Consider the following 11,183-nt stretch of genomic DNA (forward strand, 5'->3'; position numbering starts at 1 on the left):
GTTTAGGCACCCTGGGGCTGATGTGCCTAAACCACATTTGGTGATGGAATTTGGATTTGGGAGCACAGAATTTGCTGAATTACTTTTGGAGACAGAGCCATTTTGCTTTTCCAGAGCCTATGTGCTTCCATTTATATACATCTAATCCCTGTACATTTGGAGTACAACAAATATATACCATATGCATTTGTGTAATTTATATCCTGGCCGCTGCATTCACACACATCCACCGCCCTGGCATTAACTCTACACTCCATCCATATCGGCCCCTCGCTTCTTTCCTCTCCTATGTATAGCACTCACGCTCTTTTCACATTGTTAAATTGCACAGATCCATTCAGTCCCACCATTCAACATAAGAGACGCTCCCACAAATCACTCAACCATCTGCTCACTCTGTCCTCCTAGTTGCAAGAGACATTGCTCCCAACCCTGGTCTCCCATGTTATAGAAAGTCAAACCCCCAGCTGCTACACTCAGAAACCCCTCTAATCTTATTAATATTCCCTGCATGCCTTCTGTCTCTCTTAATTGTGCCCTTTGGAATTCTCGCTCAGTGTGTAATAAACTCTCCTTCATCCATGACTTCTTCCTTTCTAATTCTCTTAACCTCCTGGCTCTTACTGAAACCTGGATCCAGCAGTCAGACACTACCGCTGCTGCTGCTCTTTCACATGGGGGATTACACTTCTCTCATACCCCAAGATCAGACAAAAGAGCAGGTGGAGGCGTTGGTCTGCTATCACCAAAATGTACCTTTCAGGTTATCCCTCAAGAAGTATCCTCACTTGTCTTCCCTTCTTTTGAGGTCCATGCTGTCAGACTTTACACCCCCTTCTCCATGCGAGTGGCGGTAGTTTATCGTCCTCCCGGCCCCTCCCATCAGTTCCTGGATCATTTTGCCACTTGGCTTCCACATTTTCTCTCTTGTGACATCCCTACCCTCACCATGGGAGATTTCAACATCCCCATTGCTCTTCCCCTCTCCCCATCTGCTACTCACCTTTTATCTCTAACCTCGTTTGGCCTTTCGCAGCTTACTAATTCTCCAATGCATGAAAACGGAAACTCCCTCGACTTGGTCTTATCTCGACTTTGTGCAGTGGATGATTTCACAAACTCCCCTCTCCCGCTTTCTGATCACAACCTTCTTTCATTCTCTATCAAGAACTGCCAGGCCGCTCAGGTCACCCCCACTGTCCATACTTATAGAAACATACAGGCCACATTAACACCCAGAAACTTACGATAAACTTGCAGTCTTCATTGGCCCCTATCTCCTCCCTCTCATGTCCTGCACTGAAGCATTACAATGAAACACTTCAAACTGCCCTGGATGATTTTGCACCTCCTATACATAGAACAACACGACAAAGACAGCGACAACCCTGGCACACCCTGCAAACACGTTTCCTGCAGCGGTGCTCCAGGTGTGCTGAACGTCTATGGAGAAAATCCAATCTATACGAAGATTTCATCCATTATAAGTTCATGCTTAGAACATACAACACTGCCCTTCACCTCTCCAAACAAACCTATTTCAACATCCTCATCACCTCACTGTCCAATAACCCAAAACGTCTCTTTGACATTTTTCATTCCCTGCTCAACCCAAGAGTGCAGGCCCCAACCACAGAGCTTCGAGCTGACGATCTGGCCAATTACTTCAAAGGAAAAATTGATCATATCCGACAGGAAATTATCTCCCAATCATTTCATACCATGCACTGTCCTCCCTTCCCCACTGCATCTTGCTCACTCTCTGAGTTTGAACCAGTCAGAGAAGAAGAAGTAAGCAGGCTCCTTGCATCTTCTCGCCCAACCACTTGCACCAGTGACCCATTTCTGTCACATCTGCTCCAGTCCCTTTCCCCTACGGTCACCCATCACCTAACTAAAATATTTAACCTCTCTCTCTTCTGGTATCTTTCCCTCCTTATTTAAGCATGCCATCATACATCCACTACTTAAAAAAACCATCCCTCGACCAAAACTGTGCCGCTAACTATATACCTGTCTCTAATCTTCCCTTCATCTCTAAACTCCTGCAACACCTGGTCCACTCCCGTCTTATCCGCTATCTCTCTGATAACTCTCTTCTCGACCCTCTCCAATTCGGTTTCCGCTCTCTACACTCTACTGAAACTGCCCTCACTAAAGTCTCTAATGATCTACTAACAGCTAAATCTAATGGTCACTACTCCATGCTAATTCTCTTGGATCTCTGCAGCATTCGACACGGTGGATCATCAGCTCCTCCTCACTATGCTCCGCTCCATCAGCATCAAGGACACCGTTCTCTCCTGGTTTTCCTCCTATCTCTCTGACCGCTCCTTTACTGTATCTTTTGCTGGCTCCTCCTCCTCTCATCTTCCCCCTTACTGTTGGGGTTCCTCAAGGATCGGTTCTAGGCCAACTCCTCTTCTCCTTGTACACTGCCCCTATTGGTAAAACAATCAGTAGATTTAGTTTCCAGTACCATCTCTATGCTGATGACACCCAATTATACGCTTCTTCTCCTGACATCACGCCAGCCTTTCTAGAAAACACCGGCAATAGTCTAAACGCTGTGTCTAACATCATGTCCTCACTATATCTGAAACTGAACCTATCAAAGACTGAACTCCTTGTGTTTCCTCCCTCTACTAATGTACCTATACCCGACACTGCCATTTCCGTGTGTGGTTCCACTATTACTCCCCAGCAACATGCCCGCTGTCTTTGCATCATACTTGACTCCGAGCTTTCATTCACCCCCCACATCCAACCACTGGCTCGCTCTTGTTATCTGCTTCTCAAAAACATTTCTAGAATTCAACCTTTTCTTACCTTTGACTCTGCAAAAATTCTTACTGTTTCTCTTATTCATTCTCGTCTGGACTACTGTAACTCTTCTAATCGGTCTCCCTCTTACCAAACTTTCCCCCTCCAATCTGTCTTGAATGCTGCAGCCAGGATCATATTCCTCACCAATCGTTACACCGATGCCTCTACCTTGTGCCAGTCCTTACACTGGCTACCCATCCACTCCAGAATCCAGTACAAACTTATCGCCCTCACCCACAAAGCACTCCATGGCTCAGCACCACCCTACATCTCTTCCCTTGTTTCAGTCTACCACCCTAACCGTGCCCTCCATTCTGCTGATGACCTGAGGTTAGCATCCTCGATAATCAGAACCTCCCACTCCCATCTCCAAGACTATACACGTGCTCCGCCAATTCTTTGGAATGTACTTCCCAGGTCAATACGAGTAGTCCCCAATCCCTACAATTTTAAGCGTACCCTGAAAACTCATTTATTCAGACTGGCCTACCGCCTCAACACATTAACCTAACTATCCCTGTGTGGCACAGTCAAAAGTTTTACCATAACCAGGTTCCCCGTATCATGTTCCCACATGCTTTATGCATCTATTAGCCCTCTGTGTCCATACTGTTACACACTTACAGTCATATGTTAAAGTTTGGGCACCCCTATTAATGTTAACCTTTTTTTCTTTATAACAATTTTGGTTTTTGCAACAGCTATTTCAGTTTCATATATCTAGTAACTGATAGACTCAGTTATATTTCTGGATTCAAATGAGGTTTATTGTACTAACAGAAAATGTGCAATCTGCATTTAAACAAAATTTGACCGGTGCAAAAGTATGGGCACCCTTATCATTTTCTTGATTTGAACACTCCTAACTACTTTTTACTGACTTCCTGAAGCACTAAATTGGTTTTGTAACCTCATTGAGCTTTGAACTTCATAGCCAGGTGTATCAAATCATGAGAAAAGGTATTTAAAGTGGCCACTTGCAAGTAGTTCTCCTATTTGATTCTCCTATGAAGAGTGGCATCATGGGCTCCTCAAAACAACTCTCAAATGATCTGAAAACAAAGATTATTCAACATAGCTTTACAGGGGAAGGATACAAAAAGTTGTCTCAGAGATTTAACCTGTCAGTTTCCACTGTGAGGAACATAGTAAGGAAATGGAAGAACACAGGTACAGTTCTTGTTAAGCCCAGAAGTGGCAGGCCAAGAAAAATATCAGAAAGGCAGAGAAGGATAATGGTGAGAACAGTCAAGGACAATCCACAGACCACCTCCAAAGACCTGCAGCATCATCTTGCTGCAGATGGTGTCACTGTGCATCGGTCAACAATACAGCGCACTTTGCACAAGGAGAAGCTGTATGGGAGAGTGATGCGAAAGAAGCCGTTTCTGCAAGCACGCCACAAACAGAGTCGCCTGAGGTATGCAAAAGCACATTTGGACAAGCCAGTTACATTTTGGAAAAAGGTCCTGTGGACTGATGAAACAAAGATTGAGTTGTTTGGTCATACAAAAAGGCGTTATGCATGGAGGCTAAACACAGCATTCCAAGAAAAACACTTGCTACCCACAGTAAAATTTGGTGGAGGTTCCATCATGCTTTGGGGCTCTGTGGCCAATGCCGGCACCGGGAATCTTGTTAAAGTTGAGGGTCGCATGGATTCAACTCAGTATCAGCAGATTCTTGACCATAATGTGCAAGAATCAGTGACGAAGTTGAAGTTACGCAGGGGATGGATATTTCAGCAAGACAATGATCCAAAACACCGCTCCAAATCTACTCAGGGATTCATGTAGAGGAACAATTACAATGTTCTGGAATGGCCATCCCAGTCCCCAGACCTGAATATCATTGAACATCTGTGGGATGATTTGAAGAGGGCTGTCCATACTCGGCGACCATCAAACTTAACTGAACTGGAATTGTTTTGTAAGGCTGAGTGCAGACGTACTTTTTGGCCCTGCGGATTTTTCCGCGCAGAATGGAAGAAATCCGCAGGTCAAATGACCTGCATTTTTCCTGCGGATTTCTTCCATTTTTCATGCGGTTTTCGTGCGGTTTTCCATCGCGGTTTTCCCCCTGCAGATTTGGTGACAGGGGAGATGGAAAACCGCACAAAAGAAGTAACATGCTGCGGATTTTGTACCGCGGGAAAACCGCGCGGAAAAATCCGCAGCGTCTGCACAGCGTTTTTTTTTTTTACATTGATTTTAAGGCTACTGTACATCACAATGCAGAAATACAACGTTTCTGCGCGGTAAAATCCGCTGCGGAACCGCTGCAAATCTGCATCGTGTGCACACAGCCTAAGGCCTCTTTCACACTTCAGTTTTTGTTGTCAGTTAAAATCCGCCAAAAAGGCGGAAGAGCGGATCCGTTCCTAACTGATGTGAACGGATGTCACAGGATCCGTTTTGTGACGGATCCTTAGAATGAAGAATTTTAAAGGAACCGCTGGCCGGGAAGGAGAGAGAGAGATATTTTATCGTCCGCCAGAAAGGATATCAGGGTTAATTCTCTCCCTGACTTCCTTTCTCCGGGCATGCGCAATGGAAAATGCGGATCCAGCAACAAAAAAAACATTGCATGGTCCGTCCAAGCATGCCGGAGGACGAAAAAAATTTGGAGGATCCTCACAAAAACGGATCCAACGGATGGCCATCCGTCAAGATCCGCCAGTAATGCAACTCAATGGGGAAAAAAACGGATCCGGAAAAAAAAATGGCGGATCCGTTTTTTCAAAACCTGGCGGATTTTGACTGATGGTCAAAAACGGAAGTGTGAAAGAGGCCTAAACAGGAATGGTCACAAATACCTTCATCCAGGATCCAGGAACTCATTAATAGCTACAGAAAGCGACTAGAGGCTGTTATTTTTGCAAAAGGAGGATCTACGAAATATTAATGTCACTTTTATGTTGAGGTGCCTATACTTTTGCACCGGTCAAATTTTGTTAAAATGCAGATTACACATTTTCTGTTAGTACAATAAACCTCATTTGAATCCAGAAATATAACTGAGTCCATCAGTTATTAGATATATGAAACTGAAATAGCAGTTGCAAAAACCAAAATTGTTATAAAGAAAAAAGGTTAACATTAATAGGGGTGCCCAAACTTTAACATATGACTGTAACATTATGGCTGGTCCAAACAATCAGGGCAATTGTTACCACCCACCTTTCGTGGCTCCCCTTTTTCCCTCATAGATTGTAAGCTTGCGAGCAGGGCCCTCATTCCTCTTGGTATCTGTTATGATCTATGTGATTATTGCTATTCTGTAATGTCTATTGTCTGTACAAGTCCCCTCTTAAATGTAAAGTGCTGCGGAATATGTCGGCGCTATAGAAATAAAATTTATTATTATTATTATGAATGGGCAGCCAATGTAAGGACTGGAGAAGAGCAGACGCGTCCGAGTACCGATTAGCCAGATAGATGACCCTGGCTGTTGCATTAAGTGTGGACTGGAGAGGGGATACTCGAGTAACGGGGAGGCCAATTAATAGAGCGTTGCAGTAATCCAGGCAGGAGTGGAACAATGCGACAGTGAAGGTTTTTGTTGTTTCCATGGTGAGAAAAGGGCGGATTCTAGAGATGTTCCTTAGGTGTAGGCGGCAAGAGCGGGCAAGAGATTGTATATGGGATGTGAAGGAGAGATTGGTGTCAAACATAACACCCAGACAGCACACCTCCTGCCGGGGTGTTATTATGGTGCCACCCACGGAGAGGGAAATGTCAGATTTAGGGAGGTTAGTAGACGGCGGGAGCAGAAGAAGCTCAGTTTTGGAGAGGTTGAGTTTCAGATAGAGAGCAGACATGATGTTGGAGACCGGACAGACAGTCACTGGCGTTCTGTAGTACAGCGGGGGTATGGTCGGGGAATGACGTATATAGTTGTGTGTCATCAGCATAAAGATGGAACTGAAAGCCAAATCTGCTTATAGTCTGTCCAATTGGGGCCATGTAGAGAGAAGAGAAGGGGGCCAAGGACTGAGCCCTGAGGTACCCAGACAGCGAGAGGAAGAGGAGATGACGTGGAGCCAGAGAACAAAACACTGAAGGAGCCGTCAGAAAGATAGGAAGAGAACCAGTGATCAACTTCACATCCATTGAGATAACAGAGAATTAACAAGGGTGAAAAATAACTCAGTATTGGTAAAATGCTTACTATCAAATGAACAATACGATTCCTTCACTGTATTGATACCATGAACAGTTTATGTATCACAGATAGAGATGGGCAGACACCTGGATGTTCGGGTCCGTCGGGTTCGGCCGAACAGTTACAAAAAGTTCACGTACCAGTAGAGTACCCGAACTCCATTCACTTGGATTGGGGGGCCCGAACATCCAGTGCTTGCCACGCTGTCATGTGTTTGACAGCGCGGCAAACACTGCTTCTCATCGATGATGAAATCATCCCCATCCCCATGTTTTATTCCCCAGACATGAATTACGGTGTGGGACAGAGACGGAGAGGTGAGGAATATTGTTTTTTTTATTTTTGTTTTATTACAGGAGAACGAGGGCTTCGATGGAATAGGCATTAGGTGACTATAACTGTGTTTTGTTATTTTTAAATAAAAAGTAAAACTGTTTTGTTGTAGTTCTAATAAAAGACTTTATTATGGCGCTGTCTTTATTTACTGTGACACCCCAGAGTCCGGTTGTCACAGTGACATTGCCTCCATCTATGAGGCGAAGTCATGCTTGGAGGCAGAAAGGGGCCCCCTATGCCAGGTAACATAGATTAAATCACAATTCCTGCTGCAGGTCAGAAAAGGGAGCTGCCTTATAAATTCTGGCCAGCAGAGGGGGTTGGTGAGTCAGCTAGAGCTGAGGGGGTTGTCATGGAAACGAGAGCAGCTGTGAGCTGAGAGGAGAATGACAAGGCAGTTAAAACGTGAGGTAAAAAGATCTTTCTGGAAGATCCTGTTAGGCTACTTTCACACATCAGTTTTTCGCGATCTGGCGTCGCACCGGATCCGGCAAATGTTATGTAAAACCGGATGTGATGGATCCGGTTTTGTGCCAGATCCGTCTTGCGCATCCGACCAAAAACCGGATCCGTTTCATCCGTTTTTTGATGGATTACGACGGATCCGGTTTTTAAAAACGCCCCTTGGGGGCTTCCAAACGGGATAGGCTACTGAAAACCTATATATACCGTGTTCCTACAGCCCATCTTTGACAGGTTGTAGAGGAGAAAGTGCAGGTTGGAGAGAAGAGCAAGTGACTGGCGAAGATGAATGTTGTGATTGGAAATATTTTGAAGAATTTGGTGGCTTTTACAGCTGAGGTGAATCGTTTGAGGGTGATTGTTCTGAAGAAGGAGAGAGCGAGACAGCAGCGCATCATGCATCAGCGACGTCGACGCCGTTTGTGGATCCACCCCATCACAGCCAAGAGAATGATGTGCGGGGTCTATTCTACACTCTGCATGGACCTTAGATGAAACCCGGAGAAATTTTTTGCATATGTTCAGATGAAAATGGAGAATTTTGATTACTTGGTGGAGCGTATTGCACACCTCATAAGAAGATCGGACACCTCTTGCCGCTTCTCCGTTTCACCCGCAGAGCGTCTGATGGTGACTTTAAGGTAAGACACATTTATTGGATCTGCTTGCATCAGAGCACACTTTCACTGGAATCTTGTTGGTGGTAGTTTGTATCTCCAAGTTAGAGCTGAGTTTTGGTATGCAAAGCTTTGATTTTGAACTAATTTTTTTTTTTTTTTATTCCCCCCCAGATTTCTTGCAACTGGAGAATCCCTTTCGTCACTCCATTTCCAGTACAGACTTGGGATTTCCACCATATCTGGAATTGTGAAGTACACATGCCGTGCACTGTGGGACTCCTTAGCTGAAGAGTTTTTACCAGAGCCCACAACAGAGAGGTGGATTGAAATTGCTGACAAGTTTCTACAGATATGTCAGTTTCTGAATTGCTTGGGCGCTGTGGACGGGAAACATATCCTCATTGTAAAACCAGCAGGATTGGGATCGGAAAATTTCAATTACAAGAAATATTTTTCCATTGTCCTCATGGCCATCGCTGATGCGGAATACAAATTTATTGCTGTTGATATAGGGGCCTATGGCCACTCTAATAACTCTCAAGTTTTCAAACTGTCAGCCATGGGGCGTAGACTTTATGGAAACACCTTCCAGTTCCCACCCCCTAGACCGCTGCCGCAAACATCTGGCCCACCTATGCCTTTTGTCTGTGTAGGGGATGAAGCCTTCCAGCTGTCAGAACACCTTTTGAAACCGTACTGTAGCAGAGGATTGACAAGAACAAAACGCATTTTTAATTACCGCCTCACAAGAGCAAAAAGAATGGTGGAATGCGCCTTTGGTATTCTGACAGCCAAATGGCGGGTCCTATTGACTGCGATCAACCTCAAGACTGAAACTGTGGACGAGGTGATCAAAGCTTGCGTGGTCCTGCACAATTTTGTTATGTGCAAGGAACCCATTTCCATTGAGGACACCTCTGAAGAAACCACCTTGCAAGATTACCAGAACATTACCAATAGAAGTTCTGTGACTGTTTCACGAATGAGGGACAATTTTGCACAATACTTTGTCACCTCAAGGAAGAATAGACTGGCAGGATGACAGAGTTTGATAAATTTCTGCCCTTAACCAAAGTTGTGTACCTTCTGTACCAACAGTATACCTTTGCCAACCAAAAGTTGTCTATCTTGTCGTGGTTTAACAATTTTTACCTTTTGTCCACAGTTGTGTACCTGGTTGTGTTTTAGGCAAAGTATTTCACCTTTTCACAAAAGTTGTGTACATTGTTAGGAAATCCCCAACAAGATACACAACTTTTTGTAAAAGCTTAAATACTTTGCCTAAAACACAACCAGGTACACAACTGTGGCCAAAATTTAAAATTTCTTAACCTTTTACCCACAGTTATGTACCTGGTTGTGTATACCTTTTTACCTTTTCTCTACCCTGTATTTTACCTTTTGTTATACCATATTTCGCCGCAGAAAAAAATGACAGACAACCAGTGTAAAACAATAATTTAACTTTTATTGAAAATTTTTATTTTAAGACACACATTTTGTGTAGTGTGGGGTGGAAATACTGCTGGAGGGGCTGCGGGACACTTCGACACTGGGAGTGTGGAGAGAGGACTGGAATCGTGGTGGGGAAGTAACAGTTAGAGGTGAAGGTGTGGAAAAAACAATAGAATGGGTGGACATGTGGGAGGCAGAACAGGTGATGGGTGGTGGAGTGGAGGGTTGAGCAGGGACTGGAGTAGCAGATGTGGTTGAGAAGTGGTACGGTGAAGGAGTTTGGTACGGGGAAGGAGTTTGGTACGGGGCAGGTTGCTGGAAGTGGGGAGATGGCTGGTACTGGGGAAATTGCTGGTACTGGGGAGGTGGCTGGTACGTAATAGGAGGGGGAGGAGAGACAGGGGCTGGAGGTGGTGCAGGTGGAGGAACTACTGTGGTGGGGAGGAGGAGGTTGGGAGGTAACCTGCAGTAGAGCACTGTGGCACGAATGCAGTACATGCATCTGCTGGCTAGGAGAGAGCGTTTCCATGGGATCCACAACAGACCTGAAAAAGGTGTGGTTTGGCGAAGATCTTGCTTCTGAATGCATGGTTTGCAGAAGTGTCTTCAACTCCAGATTGGCGGAGTTGATCTGCTGAAAGCCTGCGGAGATTTGCTCTGACAAGACTTTGAGACAGTTCTGGAAAGATGCATTCAGATGCAAGAAGCATAGCTCTTTTCCTGACCCCTCTGCCGCTGCCGCCCAGTACCCGCAGGTGTACTAGAGGTGGCAGCGGCAGAAGGATGGGGTAAAGGGAAAGCGATCTCCTCACCAGTCGATTCATGTAATGTAGGCGGCCACGATGCTCCTGCGCTGGCGGATGGGAGAGATGGATCGAATGTGAGGGAAGGCTGGGAAGGTGCTGATGGGCCGGGGTGGTCGAAGTGTCCCTCGGTGGCGGTCTCCTCAGGGATCGCCTTAGAAGGGTCCAACCGTGCAGGCTCCCGAGTGCTGGTCACCGTGCTGTGGAATAAAGAGAAACAAATACAATTAATATAGTGACATGGCATGGCCCTGGCTGAAAAAAAATTACACATGTCAACATTTTTTTTTACATGGGATGTTTCATATTTACCTTCTGGTGACCATTGTTGCCCGGAGGAGCAACAGGGCTCATGCGTACTTGTACTTGCTCCTGCGTCCTCCAGATCCACTCGGGGCCCGCATCTCTTTGTTGAACTCCTTCTTGAAACGATCCCTCACAGACCGCCACCGCTTCACAATTCTCTCCCCTGAAACGAGAAAGCACAAAGTGGTTGGTATACAACATCAGTGTTTCC

Source organism: Dendrobates tinctorius, unplaced genomic scaffold (assembly GCF_039654945.1).
Source record: "Dendrobates tinctorius isolate UK_male_01 unplaced genomic scaffold, ASM3965494v1 ptg000155l, whole genome shotgun sequence".
NCBI lineage: Eukaryota > Metazoa > Chordata > Amphibia > Anura > Dendrobatidae > Dendrobates > Dendrobates tinctorius.